The sequence below is a fragment of the Macaca mulatta genome, chromosome 20 (assembly GCF_049350105.2).
Source record: "Macaca mulatta isolate MMU2019108-1 chromosome 20, T2T-MMU8v2.0, whole genome shotgun sequence".
NCBI lineage: Eukaryota > Metazoa > Chordata > Mammalia > Primates > Cercopithecidae > Macaca > Macaca mulatta.
In genome coordinates, this window is record NC_133425.1 from 65813827 (window position 1) to 65838792 (window position 24966).

The 24966-nt window shown below is 41.1% G+C and overlaps 1 long non-coding RNA gene across 1 annotated transcript in view; it reads left to right on the forward strand.

Moving 5' to 3' along the window:
* The first annotated feature begins 669 nt into the window (after positions 1-669).
* The window catches only part of LOC144337696 (uncharacterized), a 65593-nt gene continuing 41296 nt past the window's right edge, over positions 670-24966 (forward strand). The window contains exon 1 of the long non-coding RNA XR_013411127.1: positions 670-751. This is a non-coding gene — a long non-coding RNA (uncharacterized LOC144337696). The remainder of the gene's footprint in view (positions 752-24966) is intronic.

Genomic DNA, 24966 nt, shown 5'->3' on the forward strand with positions numbered 1-24966 from the left:
ACATGCAGATTACCCAGCCTGCCTTAGACCTACTTAATCAGAAACTCTGGGGTGGGGCCCAGCCCTGTGTGTTTTAAAAAGCCCGCAGTGATCCTGACACACACGAAAGTGGGAGCATCTCTCATCTGAAAGAGTGGTTCTCTGATTGCAAATAGGTGTCAGAAAAGCTGCTCTTCATAGAAATTCCCCCGGTGTTCACTCGTACCTCTGAAACTCCTGTTGTGGATCTGGTTTTCAACTGTTAATAGTTGAAGAATTAGAATTTGCACTTATTTAGAGGGAATGGATACAGTACACCCTTCTCAAACCATTTTTTTCCCCCAATTTAATGCTTAAGTGGTCATTCGTTGCCTTTGATGAAAGTAATTTGTCTTATGATTTCCAAACTGTAACTAACTCAAGTTAACCATGAGAATTTCACTTAATGGCACCAATTCTCGATGGATAAACTCGCTAGAGGCAATCTGAATGAAAAGACTGACTTGTTCATTTCTCTTTCTGCACCCACAAAAGGGGGAAAATAACTAACTGCTGATAGTTATTGCTTTCATCTGTACCATTTCCAGCCTGGATTGACTGTCACAAAACACACTTGTATTTAATTCCACATCTTTTAGTAATTGTTGCAAACTGGAGAAGAGGTAGCAAGCACTTATCTCTAGGAGAACTTAAGTAGGCTATTTCAAAGCCAGGAAGAGGAAAAACAGCGTTACCTCCTTGTCTTCCAGGGGAAAAGAAAGACCTTTGAAGGGTGAGTTTGTGAATTTTTCCATCCTTCTAGGACAAACGTTTCTTACATTAAATACTGCATCACCCTAAAGAGTTGATAGTATTATGAAGATTTATGGTTCTGCACACTGACAGAAATTCATTGTTTTTGATGAGAAATTTCTGTGAGTTGCAGTGAAGGATATTTGCTCTCTTTAAAACTTGCAATGAGTATTGAGTATTAATATTGTGAAATTTAATCTGACTTTTAGGCTGTTGTCAAATTCTTTCATTTATTCTTATTGGAATAGCCTCATGAGATTCATGCTCTGATAAGCAATGAAATTTTGTAGTGGTGAAATCTTAGCACAAACTTCAGACGTATCCAGGATTCTTATTTGGACTCAGAGGTGTGCAGGTAACTTCTGATAAATGGGTTAACTTTGGTAGTCCTGTGGTTTCTGGATTAAACATTCCAAAGTAGCCACTATAAGCAACAAAGTTGGAAAAGCACATTCCTGAGAGATACATATGGGAAAACAGTTGGGTAATTTTTTGCCCCCTGATGTTTCCATGCGTGACCATTATGGGATGCCTTGTAATTTTTTTTCCCGCAACTAAATGCTAATAAAGCCACCAGCTATGGCTTCTAGTCGGATTCCCAAAGTATAATGCATACAGTTTTTTTAAGGGTCTAACTCTGTATTTTTAGGATTATAAATTTGTTCAGCTGTAAGTAGTTCTGCGTTCCCCATTTCCACCCCTTGAAAGCAGCTGCTTCCAACTCTTTTAGCTATTTTGTTCAGGATTTTTCTTCTCGATCATTTTTATACATCGCTACTGCTGCCCCCTTTCTCTGGCCAACTTTTAGACATTATCCTGGATTTAATAGTAGGAAGATGAGTTTTTAGCCTTATTAAACTATTCACCTCCCCATCTGATACCCATTCATTTCTTTCTTTCTTCTCCAAATATAGTGGTGCCATAATTTTGGTGACATTGAGACTTACTTATATTAACTGTGTAAATACTGTTCTCAGCTGAGCCGTACTATGTTTGGCGATTGGATTTCCGTTCTGGGGCTACATTTTGGTTTTCCTAGAGATATTAACTGACTGTTTTGTTTTTGTTTTGTGCTTATGTTTCTGGGGTATGGGTCACTAAATCTTTGCACCAGCTTTCTTTCAGAGCTACCAGACTCCTCTGAACATGGCCAAACATGTCAAGTGGTCTAATGGCTTTGTGATGGTGATGACCGGGGAAGGAGTGGGGACTGGGAGGGAGGTGGTTCTCCTGGCCTTGGCCTTTCTCTTGGCCCTACCTGAGCCAGTTGTTTTCTAGGACAGATGCTCAGCCTGGGAGCTCAGGGACTTACGTTCACCATCTTTTTAGGAATTTCCTTCGACTTGGGGTCATGGGGAGGGGGTTTGGTTTTTGGCCGTGGGCAGAGTAACATGTTTCAGGGAGACTGTCTGTGTTGAGATGCTTTTGCAAACGTTAGAGCAGCAGTGGGAGGGAGGGAGGGAGGGACATACCGTGCCAATTACATTCTCTCATGTCCTGGTGTCATTCACCCCTGCTACTCTGTTTCTCCTGGCTTCCGTGTCTCCATCGTTCTCTCCCTCCCATCCTCCATTCCCTCCTCCTGCTTTATTAGGACATAGCCACACACCATATAATTCACTCATTTTTAACTTCCTTTTATAATTTCAACTTTTAGGGGTACATGTGTGAGTTTATTACATGAATATATCATATGATGCTGAGGCGAAGGGTATGACTGATCCCATCATCCAGATAGTGAGTATAGTTCACAGTAGTTAGCTTTGCAACCCTTGTTCCTCTCCCTGCCTCCCCCGCAGGCCCCCATTTGTATTGTTCTTATCTTTATGTCCCTGTGTACCCGATGTTGAGCTCCCACCTATAAGTGAGAAGACGTGGAACTGGGTTTTCTGTCCCTGCATTAAATTACTTAGGATAATGGCCCTCCCACTGCATCCATGTTGCTGTAAAGGACATGATTTCATTCTGTTTATAGCTGCATAGTATTCCAGGGTAATTCACCCATTTAAAGTGCACAATTAATTTTTAAAATTTGTTCACAGGTACATTCAACCATTACCACAGTCAATTTGAGAACATTTTCATGAGCTCAAAAAGAAGTCCTGTACTCTTTAGTGATTACTTCTCTGCTCTGTTTCACTCCCTGCGATGTCCCCCCAACCTGACAATCACCTACATTCTGTCTGCATGGATTTGATTATTCTAGACATTACATATAAATGGAATAATAATGTGTGCTATTTTGCCTGGTTTCTTTCACTTAGTATCATGTTTTCGAGGTTCATCCATGTTGTAGCATGTATCAGCGCTTCATTCCTTTTTATGGCTGAATGATATTCTGTTGTGTAGATATACTACATTTTGTTTATCCATTCATCAGGTGATGGACGTTGGGGTTGTTTCTACATTTTGGCTACTAAGAATAATGCTGCTATGAATATCTGTGTACAAGTTTTTGTGTAGACTTATGTTTTCAGTTTTCTTGGGTAGACACCAAGGAGTGGAATTGCTAGGTCATATGGCAATCTGTTTAATCTTTTGAAGAACTGCAAGACTGTTTTCCATAGAGCATGCTCCATTTTGCATTCCCACCAGCTGTGTAGGATGGTTCTGATTACATCATCACCAGTACTTGTTATTATCTGACTTTTTAATGTTAGCCATTCTAGATGGTATAAAGTGATATCTCATTGGGTCATCCTGTTTTCTAGATCCCATGTCTCCCTCCATCTAGGTTTCCTTTCTTGTGTTGGAGCATAACTTCCAATAGTTTCCTGAGAAACAGTGAACAGGAGCTAAATAATTTTAGGTCTTGCATGTCTTTAAATGTTTTTATTCAAATTACATTGAGGGCCCAGGGCAGTTTCTACTGATAATTCTGTATTCTTTTTTCTTAACAAATTCTGTAAGCTTTTGGCGTCACAAAACTTGAATCCACCCCTGGAAAAGATACCATATAAGTCTTTTATATGTTCTATGATCATCTGTGTACCCCTAAGCCTAAGGCAAACTGGAGACTTCCCCAGCTGGGTCCTCAGTCCTATTTACTGCTGATCTTAGGCATAACCCAAGGTAATTGGAGTGAGTATAACAGGAAACCTACATGATCTATCTGAGCAAAACTGAATTCAAATATTATGCAGTCTATGATAGAAGAATTAAAAACAAATTAACATGTTTTAGCAATATTTTGAAACAAGCATTTCTAGAAAAACTTTCTCCTGTTTGCACAATTTTCCATCTCACATGTCATATTTGCAGTAACTTTATTTATGAGATGTTTCCTAGAGAGGTCACGATAGAGGATTTTGCACAGACAGACCCTGAGCAAAGCTTTCTAACGCTTGTCTTTTGAGATCTCTCTCCTTTCCAAGTTCCATACTCTGGGCAGATGCTAAAATATGACTTCTCTTTAGGAACCTCTTCATCACCAATTCTTGTACCTATCCAGGGAGCTGAGGGATGGCTCATCTCACTTCCCTCTCTTGGCTTCTGCACACCCTTGTTTCAGCTCCTACAGTGATATTCACTGTTCAATCCTCCTTTCACCTTCCAAACTTGTATGACATCTTTCATTTTTGTGTATGTTCCCCCTACTCATTTTCTTTGCTCTCATCAGTATCTTAAAATATTTAAATATTTATTGACTGGGTACAATGGCTCACGCCTGTAACCCCAGCAATTTGGGAGGCCGAGGCAGGCAGATCATGAGGTCAGGAAATCAGGACCATCCTGGCTAACACGGTGAAACCTCGTCTCTACTAAAAATACAAAAAATTAACGGGGCGAGGTGGCAGGCGCCTGTAGTTCCAGCTACTCAGGAGGCTGAGGCAGGAGAATTGCTTGAACCCGGGAGGTGGAGGTTGCAGTGAGCAGAGATGGTGCCACTGCACTCCAGGCTGGGCAACAGAGTGAGACTCCATCTCAAGAAAAAAAAATTAAATATTTCTTTAGTATCACTTCAACGGGCTTTCAGCAGCAGAGATAAGGTGTCTTACTCAGAGATGCTCCATGCGACTCCATTTGGTCTGCCTCCCTCTACACTCTGGGCTCTCCGTCTTCAGCACATCAGAATCACCTGCAGGGCTTGTTAAACAGCAGCGCTGGGTCCCACTCATGGTTTCTGACTCAGTAGGTCTGAGGTGGAGCCTGAGAATTGTTTCTAACAAGTTTCCCAGGTGATGCTGATGCTGCGGTCTGGGGATCCCACTTTGAGAACCACTGCTTTTGACTTCCTCAACCCACTGCCACACACCCTAGTTTTTCAAAGCAAACACGCATGTGTTCATGCCCTGCATAAATGTTGCAATGATCCCCAGTCACCCATGGGATGGTGTCCAAACTCTTTGGCTTGTCCTGGGCAGTAATAACATTTGAGAAATCCATTTGGATTTTGTTTTGTTTTGTTTTTTGTTTTAGTTGGCTTGAGCTGCTGTAACAAATTATCATAGAGTGGGTGGCTTAAACAGTAATCACATATTTCTCACGGTTCTTGAGGCTGGGAAGTCCAATATCAAGGTGCTTACAGATCTGGTGTTTGGTGAGGGCTCACTTCGTGGTTTGCAGACAGATGTGTTTTCATTGTTCCTCACATGGTGGAGGGGGGATGGATGGAGGGGCAAAGGGGAAGGGAAGGAGGAGGCATACTCTCTTGTGTCTCCTTGTAAGAGCACTCATCCCATTCATTAGGGCCCCACACTCATGACCTAATCATCTGCCAAAGACCCCTATCTCCAAATACCATCACATTGGGGATTAGGATTTCAATATATGAATTTTGGAGGGACATAAGCACTCAGTTCATAGTTAGTTGAGACCTTTTCCCTATATTCTTGCAGGGATGGTAACCAGGCCTCTTTGTTCTCCTTTGCCTTGGGAGGTTGGAGTTATGGGCAAAAAACAGAGAGAGAGAAGTGTGTGTGCACATGTGCGTGTGTGCATGTGCATATGGGCACGTGTGCGCTAATGATTTTCTTCCTAGCTTTTGCTTTCTTAAAATGGTTGTACTAGAGGAGTTTGCCACAGGAAGAGAGGAGGAAGGAAGGGGAGGAGAGATTCCTCCTTGCCTGGGAAGCTGCTAGATAGAAGTTACTACCTAGGCTTAGGGACCTTGCCGGAGGGTTCTACGTATTAACATGGTGCAGAAACAGCCTGGGAAGATATTGATGACAGCTAACCCTTTAGTCTGACCATTAAGTTTCTTTTGGTATGTATTGAAAGATCCATTTCAATTGGAGGCACTTAAATGTGAAACCATGTGCAGTTGAGAGTGAAGTGTAGTGGTTCCCGGTATTTGTCAGCTACCTTGTCGTTTTCAGGGACTGGGACAAATGCTTTCAGTGTATTACCTCCTTATTACTGATCATCTCTACTTTTCAGATGAGAAAACTGGAGGACATAAAGGCGTCGCTGGCCAAAGTCACACACTGGTGCAGCTCGTTTCATCTGCGTCATGAAACCTGCCTGAGAATCCTGTCCTCCCTTCCCCAGCACATTGAGCATCTTTTCCACCTTGCTCTTAAAGCAGTCTGGGTACACAGCCCTTCCCATTTCCCTTTGGAAAGTTCTAGTAGAAGAGTTATACTTCTGTATCACTCCTAGCAACCATGAGCATTTCCAGTATATGAGCCATGAATCATTCTTGTTATTGGTATTTGAAAGAGTGGAAACCGGGGCTTGGAAGTAGGAAGTGTGAACAGTAAAACTTAGAAGACATAAGGGAAGCTGAGGAGGGAGTACCCTGATTCTTAAGGCCGCATCCCTGGTGCTGTGGGAGGAGGGCACAGAATCAGCCTGGGAGGACAATCCCTGAGGGTTGTGGGGAGGTTCAGAAATACACACCATGCTGAGTAGGTTACATAAATGTTACCTGCAGTAGTAGCAGCAGTGGTAGCTCCTTCTCTGCTTTCTCATCTTCTTCCCCTTCTTCCTATTTCTCTTCCTCATCACCTTCTTAGTGCAGTCATTCTGTAACTTGGTTACTATGTGGGACCTGGAAAAAATTTATTCTGAGTTATAAAATTGGGAAGGGATTGAATATTTGGATGAATGACTGACAGGGAATATAGTCCCTTTGTTCATACATCTGCTGCAAAGCAAAATGAATTGACAAGTATTTCATGGAACTCACAAGGGAATTGTGTGGTAGATGACTCCCAATTCGTTCTTGCCTCCCCAGCTCTACTCCCATACTGACTCTAGTCTTGGCCATGTGACTTGCTTTTGGGATAACACAGATGATTCAGAGCCTGGAAAAGTACTTGTGATTAGGATTAACATGTCTAGTTGCTGGGAACCCTTCTGCCCCCATGTGACCAAGACCAGCCAGCCTCTTGGAGGATGAGATGCCAACCATCTAAGCCATCCAGCTGAGGCTATAGACATGAGTGAGGCCATCTCATCCCATTTAGCTGTGGCCAGATCACAGCCCAGATCAGAGGCATGAGAAATAATAAATGTGTGCAGTAAGTCACTAAGTTCTGAGGTGGTTTGTTCTGTACCAGAAATTAATAATATAGTAACCTCTATATATTTTTGCTACATGAAATATAGTTCATACTCTGTTCATTTGATTTGCTATCTTTGTTGCATTTTAATCACATTTCATTGATAATGTATGAGGAGTGTAGGCTTTTATAGTTGAACTATTTGAGTTTAAGTTTTGACCCATCTGTGATCTGCAAGTTAAACATTTTTAGGGGACTCAGTTATTAGTAAATTAGAAGTGGTAAGAAATATTTATAAGGGCACCCATAGGTTAACTTGGCGCTTTTGTTCTCTGACTTTATTTTTCCATATGTAAACTTCTATAAGGTGTTTTACATGTCACTTCCACTATAAAATAGATTTTTAAGAATAGACTTCAGGCTGGTGAAGGACTTTTTTCATGAGCATTTATCATACGATTTCGCTTCTCATTCCCCAGGGTTGGGATCGTGACTAGCTGTATGATGAGTATTTAGCCTGGTTTCTGGAGTGTTGCTAGACACTCGGTGTCGGTTGAATGACAGGAGTTGGCAGGAGTTATGTGGCAGCTCTAGAACTGTGCGCCTTTGGCAAGACCCCCGCCCACCCTCCCTCAACACTCCCCACCTTGCCACTCTCGCGGCTCCTTCTACCCTGCCCTTGGAGCCATCAGGATCCCTCTCACTGTGCCTTTATCCCTGTTTATGATACTCATAAAGCCAAAGCCATTGAAGGCATTTGCGTTTGTGACCCCTGACCTGAGCCCCATCAAACATAAGAGCTCAGTCACATCTCTGCCTCCTTGCGCCTTATGGTAAAAGTCCTCATCATCTCCCATTTGGAGAACAGATCTCTGAGATAGAGGGGTGTAAGTAACATCAATCCCAAGTCAATCGGGAGATGCTGATAGGACCCCTACTAGAAACCAGGTTTTGGGGGCCTTTGGCCTGGCTTTGATGGTTGAGGAAGACGAATGAACGACGTGGCAAATGCAGCTGACACCCTGCCCTGCGTCCCCTTGACTGGCAGCTGAGTTGTTTGTGGTTACTGTGGCTGGTTCCTGTGCACAGTGACAGCGTCCAGTTCTGTGTGTCTCTGCTTTTCTGCCTGTGAACTTTCTCCAGCTCCATGCAGGGCTGCCTGGAAGCCAGTGATTTAACTTTCCCAGGAGTGACCTCAGCGACTAAGACAGGAGTCAGCGGATAAGTGCTCCCACCTTCCTTTCCATCCCTGACAGGAGCACTTCTGATCAACATGGAAGCTCACAGGGTCCCCAGTGGAACTGAGCTGCGGTCGCCCATGGCAGTAGCTCTTGTGAATACACCTTTTAGGGCTTTTCTCTCTTTCCTATCTCATTTTCCCCCATTCCTGCAATTGTATCTCCTGGATCATCCCTTGAATAAACTACCTGTGCTCAAGTCTTTGGTGGCTCAGGGCTTGATTTCAGGGGAATACAAGCTAGGGCAGTGCCTACCTAGCCTCATTCCAAAGAACTCTTAAGGCAGAAGCAAGAGTGCTGCATTCCATCACATTAGAGCGTGCTCAAGACTGGTTTTGTTGGCAGGACGTGGGGGCTCACACCTGTAATCCCAGCACTTTGGGAGGCTGAGGTGAGTGGATCACGAGGTCGGGTTCGAGACCAGTCTAACCAACATGGTGAAACTCCGTCTCTACTAAAAATACAAAAATTAGCCAGGCATGGTGGCGCATGCCTGTAGTCCCAGCTACTCAGGAGGCTGAGGCAGGAGAATCCCATGAACCTGGGAGGCAGAGGTTGCAGTGAGCTGAGATTGCGCCACTGCACTCCAGCCTGGGTGACAGAGCTAGACTCCATCTCAAAAAAAGAAAAAAATAATAATAATCGGTTTTGTTTACAAAAGAAAAATAAGGAGAACAGCTGGCAGTGTAGGCCAGTGATTTCCACAACAAATCACAGATTTCAGAAATCTCTAGAGATAGTCTGGGATGGCACATATGTTCTTTTGTTTTTTGGAATCTCTCCAAGCCCCATCTGTCTATTATACCAGGTATTCTGCTCGTAAGAAAAAAAAAGCTAAACAAGTACTGCAATGGAGCTGAGTCAGGAAATCTTTCATATTGACAGTGAATGCTATTAAGTGTGAAGGAATGTGCCAGCCACCTAGGGAGAAATCCCTGTCCCTGTACTATGACTTGGACCCAGTAGGTACTTAATATATTTTTGTTGAATTACGCTGGAGGACTTTACATATGGAGGCGAGGCATACACTCAGTAGTTAAGTAATTCTTAGAGGTGTTATTTAATTAAGAAAAATAATTAACAGAATGGGTTATACATGCTGAAAGTGGGTCCTCTGGGGTCTGGAGCCTGAAGTGAGTAGAGCAAAATTATAAATGTGGTTAGAAATTATCCAGTCCCTTCTTTTGATTTTACAGATACTGAAGCTAAGAACATTTTTTGCAGAGTCCCTCCACTTAGTTTAATATTCTTACATGGTTCAGTCTAGTTACAATCAGTATTTAGTGTTATACTTAGAGCGTAAAGCCCAAGCAAGGGGTGGGAATGTGACCTTGCTCCTAGTTACTGGAGCCTAATCCTTTATTTTCAGTGTTGGTTGTTGTTTTTAATTTTTATTTTTTAAAATTATGATTATACTTTAAGTTCTAGGGTACATGTGCATAACGTGCAGGTTTGTTACATATGTAACTTGTGCCATGTTGGTGTGCTGCACCCATCAACTCGTCAGCACCCATCAACTCGTCATTTACATCAGGTATAACTCCGAATGCAATCCCTCCCCCCTCCCCCCTCCCCATGATAGCCCCAGTGTATGATGTTCCCCTTCCCGAGTCCAAGTGATCTCATTGTTCAGTTCCCACCTATGAGTGAGAACATGCGGTGTTTGGTTTTCTGTTCTTGTGATAGTTTGCTAAGAAGGATGGTTTCCAGCTGCATCCATGTCCCTACAAAGGACACAAACTCATCCTTTTTTATGGCTGCATAGTATTCCACGGTGTATATGTGCCACATTTTCTTAATCCAGTCTGTCACTGATGGACATTTGGGTTGATTCCAAGTCTTTGCTATTGTGAATAGTGCCGCAATAAACATACGAGTGCATGTGTCTTTATAGCAGCATGATTTATAATCCTTTGGGTATATACCCAGTAATGGGATGGCTGGGTCATTGGTTGTTTTTTTTTAAAGCTACTTTTTATTTTGTACTTGATGTGGGATTCCCTGTTGAGCCAGGAAATGATAGAACACGCTACTTGTGTCTTAACTTTTTTCTCCTACTGTTGAGTCATCCGCACAAAATAAATAAATAAAAGCATTCTTCTTCTCCTATTCCCTTATTCTAACAGGATAGTAAGCCTGAGTATCCTGCAATGCCCAGGCATTTCAAGGGCAAAGAGGGAAAGGAGTTAGAGGAAACCCCTGGAATTTGGGAGTGTTGATGGCTTCTTAGTGGGCAGTATAAATAGGATGACTATTTCATGTCCATATCAAATCAGGTTCTCTACTGGCCGCAGATGGTGAGAGGTTCAATGTAAGTTTTCACATAACTTTCCTTTGATTGTATCAGGAGATCATGACTTTTGCCATCCAGGACAAATAGAGAAGGGATCTTTGGTCAAATCCATCAAAGGCACTACTGAGAACATGCTCTGGGGCCATTCAGAGGAGGTCCACTCTCTGGCTAGTGTTCACACCCAGCCTATCCATGGCTCCCAAGGCCGTGACACAGAGTATGGATCGTAGATCTTCACACTGCCACTGCCATCTGAATTCTGTTACCTGCCAGGTACTGCTACCCGTGGAACCTGCTCTCTGTCCTGGAAACAGTTCTCACCAGGGGGTAAAATAAGACTGGACAACAGAGAATTTTGGGCGGACTATCCTCGTGGAATGAAAGCAGAGGAGAAGAATGCCTTTTTATTTTTTACTTTTATGTTTTGTTGATGAGTTGATAGTAGAAAAATAGTTGGCACCCATCAATTTCTCCTTATCCCTGGAAAGAGAGTCTCTGTTTGTAGAGTAAATGAGGGAAGGTGTGAATGGAGCAGGATTAGGGAAAAACCTTATTACCACATTATAGAAAACTTAGATGGCCTTCATTAGGGTGTTGAGATCTTTTTCCTAAAAAGTATGGTGAATTTTGAACAGAGGATCTATGTAATGAAACCACTGTTTCATTACAGTGGTTAATCTAGTCGTGTTTAGGACAAATTAGAGGAAAGACTGCATAGAGTTGTCTGTTACATAGAACAGGTTATCATCAGTCTTAAAATAAGATGTCCAGTTGGAGATGGCAGTATAAGAAAGAAGGTAAGGGATGGATGGATGGACCACTATTGACTTATGCCTAGTCTGTCGAAGGCATGGGGTGAAGGAAATCCACAAGGTCCTACTGTCATGGGACTTGCTTTCTAGAAAGAAAGGCAATGATAAATAATAAATGAAGAAAAGTGTCAGATGGGGATATGTGCTCTAAAGAAAATGAAAGAAGGTGATGCAATAGAGGATGCCTGGAGAGGGGGTGAGGACCTTTGCTCTATATTGTAACAGTCAGCAGAAATCCTTCTAGGAGATAACATTTGAGCTGTAAGCCACCTTCCTCTCCTCTCCTTGCCCCTGCCCCATACTCCTATGCCCGAACACATGCCCATTAGCATCCTCCACTGTAGCACAATGCATACCCCGAGTGTGCATTGATGTGTATTTATCTTATTTGTCCTTGTAACCTCAGCACCTAGCAGTGTACTTGGCACATCATAGGCACCCAGGAAAGGTTGATTGAATGAATAAGTGAGTAAGTGATTCAGCTCACCAAGAGAAAACGTCTAAAGGGAGAAGGGCAGTGGATGAAGCCTGGGGCTTTGGGAAACCCCCATAGGAGGAAATGGGGACAGAAAGGAGGGAGACAAGAAGGGGATTTGGGCACTTGTCTTCTGCTGTTCATGCCCAGTTAGCACATCATTCTGTGCCTGCTTCAATTCCTTCCCTTTACAGTCCCTTTTATATACAGTCCCTCTTACGTATCTAGAGCTCTGCTATTTATTATGGTAGCCACTATGTCACATGTTGGCTACTGAGTACTTGCAACGTTACTAGTTGTAATTGAGATAGGCTGTAAGTCTCAAATATATACCTAATCTCAAAGACTTAGTGCAAACTAGTGCATACAAATCTAATACATTCATGTCAGTTGTGTTAAAAAGATATTTTAGAATATTGAGTTAAATAAAGTTCACTTTTTTAGCTTTTTGAATGTGGCTACTAGAAAATTTAAAATTAACGCTTGACTCACTATATTAGGATTCTCCAAAGAAACAGAGTCAGCAGGATATATCATATATATGAGAGGTGATTTACTTATGGAGGCCAAGAAGGTCCACCATTAGGCTGCATGCAAGCTGGAAATCCTAGGATGCCAGTAGCATGGCTCAGTCCAAGTCCAAACGCCTGAGAACCCAGGGAGCTTGGGTTTAAGTCCTGTACTCTAAAGGGTAGAGAGCTGGGAGTTCTGAGGTTCAATGGCAGAAGGAGAAGAGTGCATCCCAGGTCCAGGAGAGAGAAAGACCAATTTGCCTTTCCTCTGTTTTTGTTCTATGTGGGCTCCCAGCAGATTGCATGGTGCCTGCCTGCACGGAGCATGGATCTTCCTCACTTAGCTCAGACTCACACACCAGTCTCCTCTGGAAACATTCTCGAAGGCACACTCCAAAGTACTTCCTTACTAGTATTTTTTTTTTTTTTTGTCTTTTTTGAGACAGGGTCTCGCTCATGTTGCCCAGGCTGGAGTGCAGTGGCATGATCATAGCTCGCTGCAGCCTTGAACTACTGGCCTCAAATAATCCACCCGCCTCAGCCTCCTGAGTAGCTGGGACTACAGATGTGTACCACCATGCCTGGCTAATTTTTGTTGTTGTTGTCCCGGCTGGTCATGAATTTCTGGCTTTGACTCCTGGGCTCAAGTGATCCTCCCACCTCGGGCCTCTCAAAGTGCTGGGATTACAGGCGTGAACCACTGCGCCTGGCCTAGGCTTTTCTAGTTCTGTAGGTATTCCTTAATTCAGTCAAGTTGACCCCCCAAAATTTACCATTATACTCATGTTATATTCCTGTTGCTTATCACTGGTCTGTACCCTGTACTAGATAGATTTGCTTGATATTAGCTGGTCATTTATGAAATAAGTGGTACAAAGAAGAGTGATAGCTATCACCATTTCCTTCTCAACAATATAAAAATCCCAACACATTAAATAATAGAGGTCAGATGCGGGATGTGTAATAGACATTTCATAGCCGGAGGGACATATTCAGTGCAAAACATATTTGGGGAAATACTGATTTTTAAAAATTTGTAAGTAAATTTTATACCTTTTTTGGGTGACAACTTTCAATTTGAGGGTAAAATACCCTCATATTTATATTCAAATTCCTGTTTCTCATTTCATTTCTGTGTTCTCCCTACTCTTAGATGTTTCTGCCAGATGATAATTCTAGGACTTCAAGTGTGTTTATTTTTTTTATTTTTTTAATGATGCAAAGACACAGGGAATGGTATCTCAGCAGCTGTTCTTGTCCTGGCCTCATGTAAGCAGTAGCAATATGAAGATGCTTAAAGAAGAAAAGCAGATGTTACTTAGATGCTCGGCTTTCATCTACCAATAACGTTTTTAAGATTGAGCTCACAGCGCCCGAATGTTAAAATTCTTTCACAGATCCCAAATTACAAATGTGCCATGTTGCTTTAATCCATTTTGTTGCAATAGCTTTATTAGATTAAACATCCTGTTGAGCGTCTAAAGAACAGTGGGGTTATCACATTTCCCTTTGAAAACCCAGTAAAGACAAAATAAATGGTTAGCAAAACAGAGCAAATTCAGTTTGCAGGTGTTCACAGGCGATGCAACCCCTGATAGAATCTGAGTGTCTCTGTTATTCCTTGCTTGCAAAATGCCTTTTAAGCAGGCTAAAGAAATTCCTGAGAAAAAAGAAATCATGGGGCAAAAGTCGCTTTTCCCTCCTTCTGATGTGTTGCTAATTGCATTGTGCTGATGCAGACGGTGCGATGGAAATCTGAAAACTTTATTTTGTTAAGCTTTACTTTCCACTACACCCTAGGTGTACCCATAAGTTCTTTATCATCTGTATCTCCTAAAGTGTGGACTCTTAACGATTGATTTTTTTTTCTTGGCAAATCTAATGAACTATTTGAAGTATTTCATCAATCGGTACCCAGTTACTACACACACTTGGTGGGGGGCTCTTCGAATGCTCTTAAAATCTCAGTTATGTCCCAACACTCTAAAAATTCTCATCTGCCAGAGCAATTTGAATTTTGTTATTAGTGTTCGCTGGAAATCATAATTCAATAAAGACTAACTCATTTAAAAATGTTTCATACTGTGCGTGTATTAGGTAACTTGGGTAACTTAGGAGACACAGAAACAACATACAAATGTTTAGGTCTACACAGGAAATTGGAGTGGTCCTGAACAATTTGAAGGAGGTTTTTTGTATTTATTTATTTATTTATTTTTAAAGAAACTGCAGCTGGATTAGGATTGTGAATGTGTGTGTGTGTGTTTAAATCAATTTCTTTTCTTTTGCTCCTCGAAGATTCTAGTATCTTCCACCAATTCCAAAACACAAGCCAGTGGGTATAAACCCTCTACCAACATTTAAAAGCATGATAAACAAAAGCCCCAGCACACGCCTTTGTGTAATCCGCTTGTACAGCCTTCGCTTTTCCCCTTGAATAAAATTGTATCTGTCTCCTGTGGTCTTCTCTTATTCTCTTGTTCCTTTTGTGGACAGAAGATTATTGCTATAGAAAATACGGTCGTGCCATAAGGGAATGTACCTTCTGCTCAGGGTTTTTTTTTTTTTTTTTTTTTTTTTTAACCACATCTGCAGACTGCAGCTGCCGTAGCCTTTGGAGAAAAAAAAAATCTGGGTCCTTATGAAACTGTAATTCCTGAACAATGAATTCTTCCTCACAGACCACTGTACTCTTCCACTGCTGTTTAGCACCGTCTGTCATTAGTCTTCCCTGCGGTTTGTTTGCTGCCTAAGTTCACCATCTGACATATGTAGGAATATTTAAACAAAAAAAAAATTTTTTCCCCCTAGAGAAGTTTGTTTCATCTTCGGAAGCACGGGGCTTCCTGCTGACTCCATGGGACCCCTCGCACTCTGCCCTCCTTTTTTCCTGTGAGCTGCTTGTCTATGCTTACCCCCACCTGCCTCTTCACTTTGTGACTAGCTCCTCTACACTGATTTCCATTTGTCTCCCAAACTGGGTTCAGAAAACACCATCTCCTGCTCGTTCCCGCCTTCCATCCTCTATTTCAAACCTCTTCATCTTTTGCAAAATATCAGCATTAAACTTCCAATTTCTCCTTTCTTTTTTAGTTTCAGTAGCTTTTGTTCTCTCATGGGATGTAATTTGCCTTGCTGTTAAAATTAAACCCAGTAACCAGAGAGATGATGAAGTTTTTCCCCAAACTGGGGGAAAATAAAAATAGATAATTTGCCTTGCTCTTAAAATTAAACCCAGTGCCCAGAGAGATTATTTAAATTTTGGGGGAAAATAAAAATAGATGTGTTTTGTTTGGGTATGTTGACTTGTCCTCTAAACATTACTGCATACTTGAACTATAAGAGGGACCCATCTTGATTTGATAGATGGAAGGCTGCAGCCTGCAGATAAATTTTAGAAAGACTAGATTATGGTCGATAATTTATCAACTAGAGAGAGAACTTCTTATCTTTTGAACTTTTTGGTACATATCAGACTAAATCAACCTTGATGTGTGATTTTTGTAGCTCAACTTAACAATCAAAGATTTAAAAAAATGGATGTTTTTGGAGGCCCGTTGGTCTTTCTCTTTTAAGCTTCGAACACATGTAAAACCAAACTAGCGATGGCCCTTTAAGGATTCCATGGTATTTCATGTAAGCCTTTTAAAAGGAAGAATTAAACTGAGAAAGATAAAGTTGCTACTTTCTGATTAGTACTGATGTCCACGCTAACATGCAAGCTTCTTGTCAGTTAATATTTTATGGGGAACTTTGGGTGCCTTTTCTTTTTAGGATAAGATAGGGAAAGCAGTTGGTATATTGACATTAAGCTGCACTGGGGAAAGTGGGTTCCCGCTCCATACATCTGTTCAATGTTTCTCTTGCCTTTCATTTTCTAAAGTGTTACATATGGAATACATATGTCTTTCTGTTCCAGTACCACAGGAAAAAAAAAAAAAAAGAAAAAGAGGGAGGGGAAGAAATAAAAAAGAGAAAAATCACAAAGAAATCAATAAACACCTGTTATTCCCAGATCTGCAGTTATTTGGGCTCCGAAGTGCCTGCAGGCAAAGTTAAAACAAAAATCCCAGTATGTCTATATGCCTTCATAGATTTCTCTTAGCCTGTAGCAGGTTTTTTTTTTTTTTTTTTAAATTATTTTATTTTATATTCATTTCATTTGGTTTCATTGTATTTTATCCCAGAGTAGACCCTTCACCTTCTGGTCTTTTAACTGCCTTGGATGTGTTCTCTCCAATGTATGTTTCAGCTTTCCCTCTACACCATATTTTGTATTCAGCAAAGTGGAGATTTTTTTTTTCCCCCGAGCAGCTCTAGGATGCAGGCTTGCTTATTCCCCATCACTTTCACAGCAGGTTTCCTTAGTTAGATTGCCCCCTGCTGCTTCTGTAACATTAAAAATAGAGCTCAAAATAAGATATGTTTGGGGACCTACCATTTAAAAGTATATATTCAGTGAAATAGATGGGAACCTAATCATTTGAAAGCAGGTTCAAATATAAGTAATAATTGGTAGATGGTTTGCCATGTCATATAGAGATTTGAAACGAGAGTGTGTGTGGTGTGTGTGTACACGTTTCTCCTTCCCCTTGAGTTAGCTGTGAATTAGAAGGCATTATTTTTAAAGAATTGAGTCATCTGTGTGCCGTCTTGAGTCTAGTAGAGGCAATGTAGTTCTTATAAATACGTTTTTACCCCATTGTACGGTATATTTTTTCTTAAAATGCTGGGTGTGTTAGTGTGAACTCTCTAAGGGCAGGAACCATGACTTGTGTGCTTTTATATACTTAGTGTAGTATCTGATGTGTAAAGACACAAACTGTTGATTTCATTAGATCTGTTCATTTAATAGAGATAGAAGATGATCACTCAAGTTTAATCCACCAAATGTTTGTTGGTATTAGGATCCAGAAGAGTAAATAATGTAGCTAACATTTTCGCAGAATAAATCCTAGCAAAGGTACAGGATATTTTTAGGGATCCCTAATGTCAGCATATTCCACATTACTGGCTTATATTTTTGACTTTCAGAATTTGCTTTATTTTTATTGCAGTTTTCTTCTTTCTGTACTCATATTTCATATACAGACCCGACGTGCTCTCCTGAGTACTCCTCCCCAACCCCACATGTATTTCTAGTATACCATATTCAATACTTTGGTCGCTGGTACTTGTCTGCCATTCTCTGCTAAACTAGTAAGTTACTTGAGGGCAGGAGCCATGTCTGATTCATTTCTGCATCTCCAGCATCATCCCAGAAATGTCCATTTCTATTAAATAGTTGACATTGAAATGCAATTCAAGTATTTTCCAAAGAAAATAGGCGTCAATGTGAAAGGAGCTAAAATATATTTGACATGGTATCTAGTTTGAGAGATGACCTGACTAAAATCGAAGGACAAGAATGGAATAAAATGACTCTGGGGCCAGAGACAAGGGTTAGATGGTAGAATGAAAACATAACATTCGATCATGGTTGACTATCCTAATCTCTCTCCCCTTTGCCCACTGGTAATCGTCACGGCATCTCTATGAATGTATTCTGGTATTTCTCCCTCCCCAACTCCTGCAACCATGGATGCCTGCTGCGTTTGACATTCTGAGTAGCCAGCAGTGACTGAAAGTTTGATTTCAATAGCGATAAGAATGATGAGACTCTTGGGTGGGAGTGAGGGACCCCGGCTCCCTCTCTTACCTGGACACCATTACAGAGTGTAACCATATTCCAGAGCTTTGACTTCTCTCGCAGCCGTGGACTGCAAGGGGTGCATCCCTGGGGCTCGTGCATGGATTTATCAGGATAGTGTGAAGACAGGCTAGACTTCTCATGCTGGTATCAGCTCAGCCAAGAAAAGTTCCCCTTGTGTGGCCCCAGGGTTGTCTTCCACCACCTCTGGTTTTATATATGTGCAATTAGATTTATAAAAACCACGTTTGATTTTTTTTTTTAAACCCTTTCTATCTAAATGAAGCAAAGCATATTAAAAATTCCCTGGGGACTCATTATCTTTTCTTTCTAGCCAGAAGTAACTAGCATCCTGAATTCTTTTTTCTTATGATATTGCCCCTTAACACACACACACACACACACACACACACAGTACAACCATGTGATATATAGGGATGATATGCATGTGTTCCTAAAAGCCTCATTTAATTTCGCTTATCTTGAAACTTTATATGGTATCCTATTTTAGGCACTCTCTTGAAACTTGCTTTTATCATGGAAATTTATACTTCTAGGATTCATCCATACTGTTGCATATTGCTAACTTCACTTATTTTCATTGTTAGAAAGTATTTCATTTAATGAATGTGGCCCAATTTATTTATCCAGTCCCCTGCTGATGGACGGTGGTGTTGCTTCTACTTTTTGCTATTCACAACATTGCCACAAGGAACATTCTTGCACAAGTGTGAGTGTTTCTTCAGCGCATGTGTCTCACATGAGAAGTTCTGGGTTGTAGGATATGCACATTTTCAACTTTGCTTGATAATGCCAAATTATTTTCTAAAATGGTAGCACTGGTTTACATCCCTACTAGCACTACATAACAGTTGTCACGGTTCCATATCCTTGCCAGCCCCAGAACCATCAGAATCCTGAATTTTTGTCTGTCTGGTGATCTAAAATTGTATCTCACTGTGGTTATAGTTCCTTGAGTACTAGTGAAGTTGAGAATCTTTTCATATGAATATTAGCCATATGTTTTATCTTCTGAAAAGGGCCTGTTTATGTCTTGTACCCATTTTTCTACAAGGTTATTTGTCTTTTTCTTACCATTGTGTAGAATTTTCTTACATATTCTGAATATTAACTCTGTTAGTTGTGTGTGTGCAGATGTCTTTTTCCATTCTGTTGCTTGCCTTTTCATGTTCTTTATATGTTTTGATAAAGAACAGTTTTTAATTTTAATACATTCTTAAGTGTCAATCTTTCACTTTCTGGTTTGGATTTTTTAGAATCTTGTTTAAAAAAAAAAATCCTTCCCTACACTGAACTCATAAAAATAGTCTCCAATATTTTATGAAATGTTTTGAATTCTGAAGATTTTAAAGTTGTGCCTTTCCTGGTATATTAGGCCATTCTTGTATCGCTCTAAAGAAATACCTGAGATTGGACAATTTGTAAAGAAAAGAGATTTAATTGGCTCATGATTTTGGAGTCTGTATAGGAAGCATGGATGCTGGCACCTGCTCCTCTTCTAGGGAGGCCTCAGGAAACTTGTAATCATGGTGGAAGGTGAAGGGGGAACAGGCATGTTGCAAGGCAAAAGCAGGAGTGAGAGAGAGAGAGAGGGTGGGGAGATGCTGTATACTTTTAAACAACCAGATCTCAAAAAATTGACTCAGTCTCACAAGTACAGCACCAAGAGGATGGTGCTAAACCATTAATGAGCAATCCACCTCCATGATCCAATCATCTCCCCCAAGGCCCACCTCCAGCATCAGGGATTACAATTCAACATGAGATTTGGGTGGGGACAGAGATCCAAACTATATCACATGGTAAAACCTTTAATCATCTTGGGAGTGGTGCCTGTGTATGGTATAAGGTAGGAATCCAAATTCATTTTGCCCTCACATGGATAATCAATTAACCTAGAAACATTTATTAAATACTCCATCCTTTCTCTACTGGCCTGTAGAACCTGCCCTTTTATCGAGTTTTCATAAATGTGGGGATCTGTTTCTAGGCATTCTCTTGGTCTTCACTGGTCTATTTAGTCATCCTTTCCCTTTATTGGGAAGCTATTATTAGGCAATTTTTGTATGCTCTAGAGCAAGTGTGTGTCATTCTTGTTAGCCAAATCCCTATGTCAACCATTCATTCTCTTGGTATTTCACATCCTTGTTTGTAAGTCGCTTTTTTCTTTTGCGACAGAGTCTTACTCTGTTGCCGAGGCTGGAGCGCAGTGGCATGATCTCGGCTCACTGCAACCTCTGCCTCCCGGGTTCAAGCGATTTTCCTGCCTTAGCCTCCTGAGTAGCTGGGATTACAGTCACACACCACCATACCTGGCTAATTTTTTTTTTTTTTTTTTAATTTTCAGTAGAGACAGGGTTTCATCGTGTTGGCTGATCTTAAACTCTTGACCTCAAGTGATCCACCTGCCTCGGCCTCCCAAAGTGCTGGGATTACAAGTGTGAGCCACCATGCCCAGTTCCTGGTTTGTAAGTTTTAAGAGAGTTTTGTCATTGTGATTCAGTTTCCTAAACGGAACTGCTAGAACTGTCAGGTCTTGTTCTTTTCTATCCCTATGCAGAAAATAGCATAGAAATCATGAATGGTGTCCCTTCCATTAATAAGAATTCAGTAGAAACTTATTATAATGCTGGTGAATGAGTAACACCTGTTCTATTATGGACTTGCTGGGTTACAGTGTGAGAGTTGCTCTGTGTAAATGGGAAGCTTGGTGGCACGTGACTTGATTCATTCTAACTGAATCCTTGCAACAGTAAGATACATGGTAAATTTTGTTTGCTTTTACGTATATGAACTACTCTAGGAAATAAACTTCAGATTTAATATTTTTGGCAAAGAGTTTCCCAAAAGTGAAATCTTCCATTAAAAGATTAATGTCGTTGATTTCGGGTGTATTTCTCACTTGAGTTTTAATAGAAGCCCCACATTTTACTTTCAATTCTGTAGGAACCTGTTTATATACTTGTACTCACTGTAATCATAGAAAATGGTGACTAAAAGATGGACACATCTCAAGAGTCTAATGTAACCATAAACTACTCAGTCTTGTCTCTCTAGCTATGATAATGTGAACTGGAATTTTGTTGATGTATACAGTACTGTACTCTTAAGTCATGCTGTGTGTGTCCAGGTATACCCATATAGATTTCAATAGATGATGGTGTCCATGAACTCACTATATATTCTATAAAAATGTATGCACCATATTTTGTGACTTCATGTACCACTTAACCTATGAATTGAATTATTTTCTCATGCAGAAGAGAGTAGTTTCTCTTTCAAAGTTAGTTTTGTTCCTGATTTTTAAATATAGTATTATTCTGTTTTATTGCTACCACAACCAGCCTTATTTTAGACATGATGGTAATTTTTTTTTTTTTTTTTTTTTTTTTTTTTTGAGACAGAGTCTTGCTCTGTCACCCAGGCTGGAGTGCAGTGGCGCCATCTCTGCTCACTGCAAGCTCCGCTTCCCAGGTTCACAGCATTCTCCTGCCTCAGCCTCCTGAGTAGCTGGGACTACAGGCACCTGCTTCCATGCCTGGCTAATTTTTTTGTATTTTTAGTAGAGAAGGGGTTTCACCATGTTAGCCAGGATGGTCTTGATCACCTGACCTCATGATCTGCCCGCTTCAGCAGTGCTGGGATTACAGGCATGAGCCACCAAACCCAGCCGACATGATGGTAATTTTAAGAAAAGTATCATTAAGTGCATGATTTCTGACTTAGGAGCCATCAAAGTGGAAAATCACCACTTTCTGGATATCAAGGTATCTGGTTTTAATTTCTCATAATGGTCCTGCTGTCCTGAATTCCCTTTAATCCTGGGAGAGGTGCTGCAATCCTTTTTCACTTAAATGCATCTCATTGCAGTTAAATCTAGCTGAAGTCCTGTTTTGAGTTTCCTTTAAAAGTGAAGGACTGTACCTTATTTGAATAAAACCATCTCTGATTTACTTGAAACTGCAACTGCTAAATATATTATGCTGCTTTTAAAATTCCGAATTTTGCCAAAGAAAAAATGTAGATGGAGGAAAGAGCCTACTGAGATGCAAAGGGTCTTCTTCTGAGTTTGCATGGAGCCCAGTCTGGACTGACATTTCCAGTTTCATGTTTTTTGGTGTCCTCATCAAGAAAATATAGATCCAAACCGGTGATCTCAAGCTGTGGTCCTCGAGCCAATGGGATCAGTATCACTTGAACTTACTAGAAATTAACATTCTTGGGTCTCACCCCAGTGCCGCTGAATCAGAATCTCTAGGGGTCAGGTTCCGCCATCTGTGCCTTAACAAGTCTTCCTGGTGATTCTGAGGCAGGCGAAATTTGAGAACGGATCTCACTATACCATTAAGTATTTGTATTAGTCCATCCTCACACTGCTATAAAGACGTATCTGAGACTGGGTAATGCATGAAGGAAGGAGGTTTAATTGACTCGCAGTTCCATGTGCCTGGGGAGGCCTCAGGAAACTTAAAATCTTGGTGGTAGGTGAAAGGGAGGCAAGGCATGTCTTACATGGGTGGCAGGAGAGAGAGAGTGAGCAAAGGAGGAAGTGACAGTTTTAAATCATCAGATCTTGTGAGAACTGACTATCATGAGAACAGCATTGGGGAAACTGCCCCCATAATCCAATCACCTCCCACCAGGTCGTTCCCTGACATGTGGGGATTACCATTTGAGATGAGATTTGGGTGGGGACAAAGAGCTAAACCGTATCAGTATTGAACCAGATTTTCCTTTGTAAACACAAATTAGGCACTTCCATAGGCATAACCACTTAACAAGTATTTTTTGCTCCTTTATCATTGGTAAGTAGTGGAAAAAAAAAAGTGTTCCTAGTTTTTATATCATTTTTTTAACACTTGCATTCCTCTAGGAATTTTTTTTTTTCCTGGCCAATTTTGTCGTCGTTCAGTCTCCTGTGGTCTTTAGGCATTATAACATTTTATTTTGACTTGATCACTTTGTAACATTTCAATTTTCCATGTGAAGAGTGCCACATTGAGTACTTAGGAGAACAAGGAAGGAGAAAACCTGATCTTTTTCCTTAGGGAGAAAGAGGAAAACCTATTCAGGCGGGCGTCAATTCCTTGACCTCAAATTTCTTCTCTACAATTAAAGTGAAACAGCATAAACAAGGAAGAGTCATCTGAATTAGGCAAACAAGCTTTTTGAATGAAATCAATATTCTTTGCATTAACTTTAAAAAATTGTGGTAAAATATGCATAACAAAATTTACCATCTTAACCATTTAAATGTACAGTTAAGTACACTCATTTTATTAGGCAACCAATCTTCAGAACTTATTCATCTCATAAAAATGAAACTCCAGGGCTGGGCGTGGTGGCTCATGCCTATAATCTCAGCACTTTGGGAGGCCAAGGCGGGAGGATCACCTGAGGTCAGGAGTTTGAGACCCAGCCTTGCTAACACAGTGAAACCCCATCTCTACTAAAAATACAAAAAATTAGCTAAGCGTGGTGGCGTGCATCTATAATCCCCACTACTCAGGAGGCTGAGGCAGGAGAATCGTTGGAACGTGGGAGGTGGAGGTTGCAGTGGGCCGAGATTGTGCCATTGCACTCCAACTTGGGTAACAAGAGTGAACTCCGTCTCAAAAAACAAAAACAAAAACAAAAAACAAAAAAACTCCATACCTATTAAATGGTAACTCCCCTCCCTCCAGCCCCTGACATCCACCGTTCTGCTTTGTCTCCAAGGATTTGACTCCTCGAGGTACCTCATATAAGTGGAATCATAAACTATTTGTGTGTGTGTGTGTGTGTGCGCGCACAATTGCTTGTGTTTTTTTGTTTTTTGAGACGGAGTCTCGCTCTGTCACCCAGGCTGGGTGCAGTGGCCGGACCTCAGCTCACTGCAAGCTCTGCCTCCCGGGTTTACACCATTCTCCTGCCTCAGCCTCCCGAGTAGCTGGGACTACAGGCGCTCGCCACCTTGCCCAGCTAGTTTTTTGTATATATATATATATATATTTTTTTTTTTAGTAGAGACGGGGTTTCACCGTGTTAGCCAGGATGGTCTCGATCTCCTGACCTCGTGATCCGCCCGTCTCGGCCTCCCAAAGTGCTGGGAGATTGCTTGTTTTTTAACTTAGCGTGTCCTCAAGTTTTTTCTATGTTGGAACACGTGCCAACGTTTCCTTCCTTTTTAAGACTGAACAATATTCCATTTTGTGTACACACCATAATTGGTCTGTTCATCTGTTCATAATTCATCTGAACATTTGGGTTGTTTCTACCTTTTGGCTATTGTGAATAATGCTGCTATAAACATGGGTGTATAAATATCTCTTTGAGACCCTGCTTTCATTATTTTGGATACCCAGAAGTGTAATTGCTGAATCATGTGGTAAGTCTATTTTTTGAGGAACCTACATATTTTCGATATTAGCTATGCCATTTTAGATTCCTACCAACAGTGCACAAGGGTTCCAATTTCTCCTTTTCTCTACATCCTTACCAATGCTTCCTGCCCCCACCTCTGAGGCAGGATTTTTCTCTGTCACCCATGCTGGAGTGCAGTGGTGCAATCACAGCTTATTGTAGCCTTGAACTCCTGCACTCAAATGATCCTCCCACCTCGGCTTCCCAAGTAGCTGGGAATACAGGCACACACCACCATGCCTGGCTAACATTTTAGTTTTTATTTTTGTAGACATGGGAGTCTTGCTATGTTGACCATGCTGGTTTC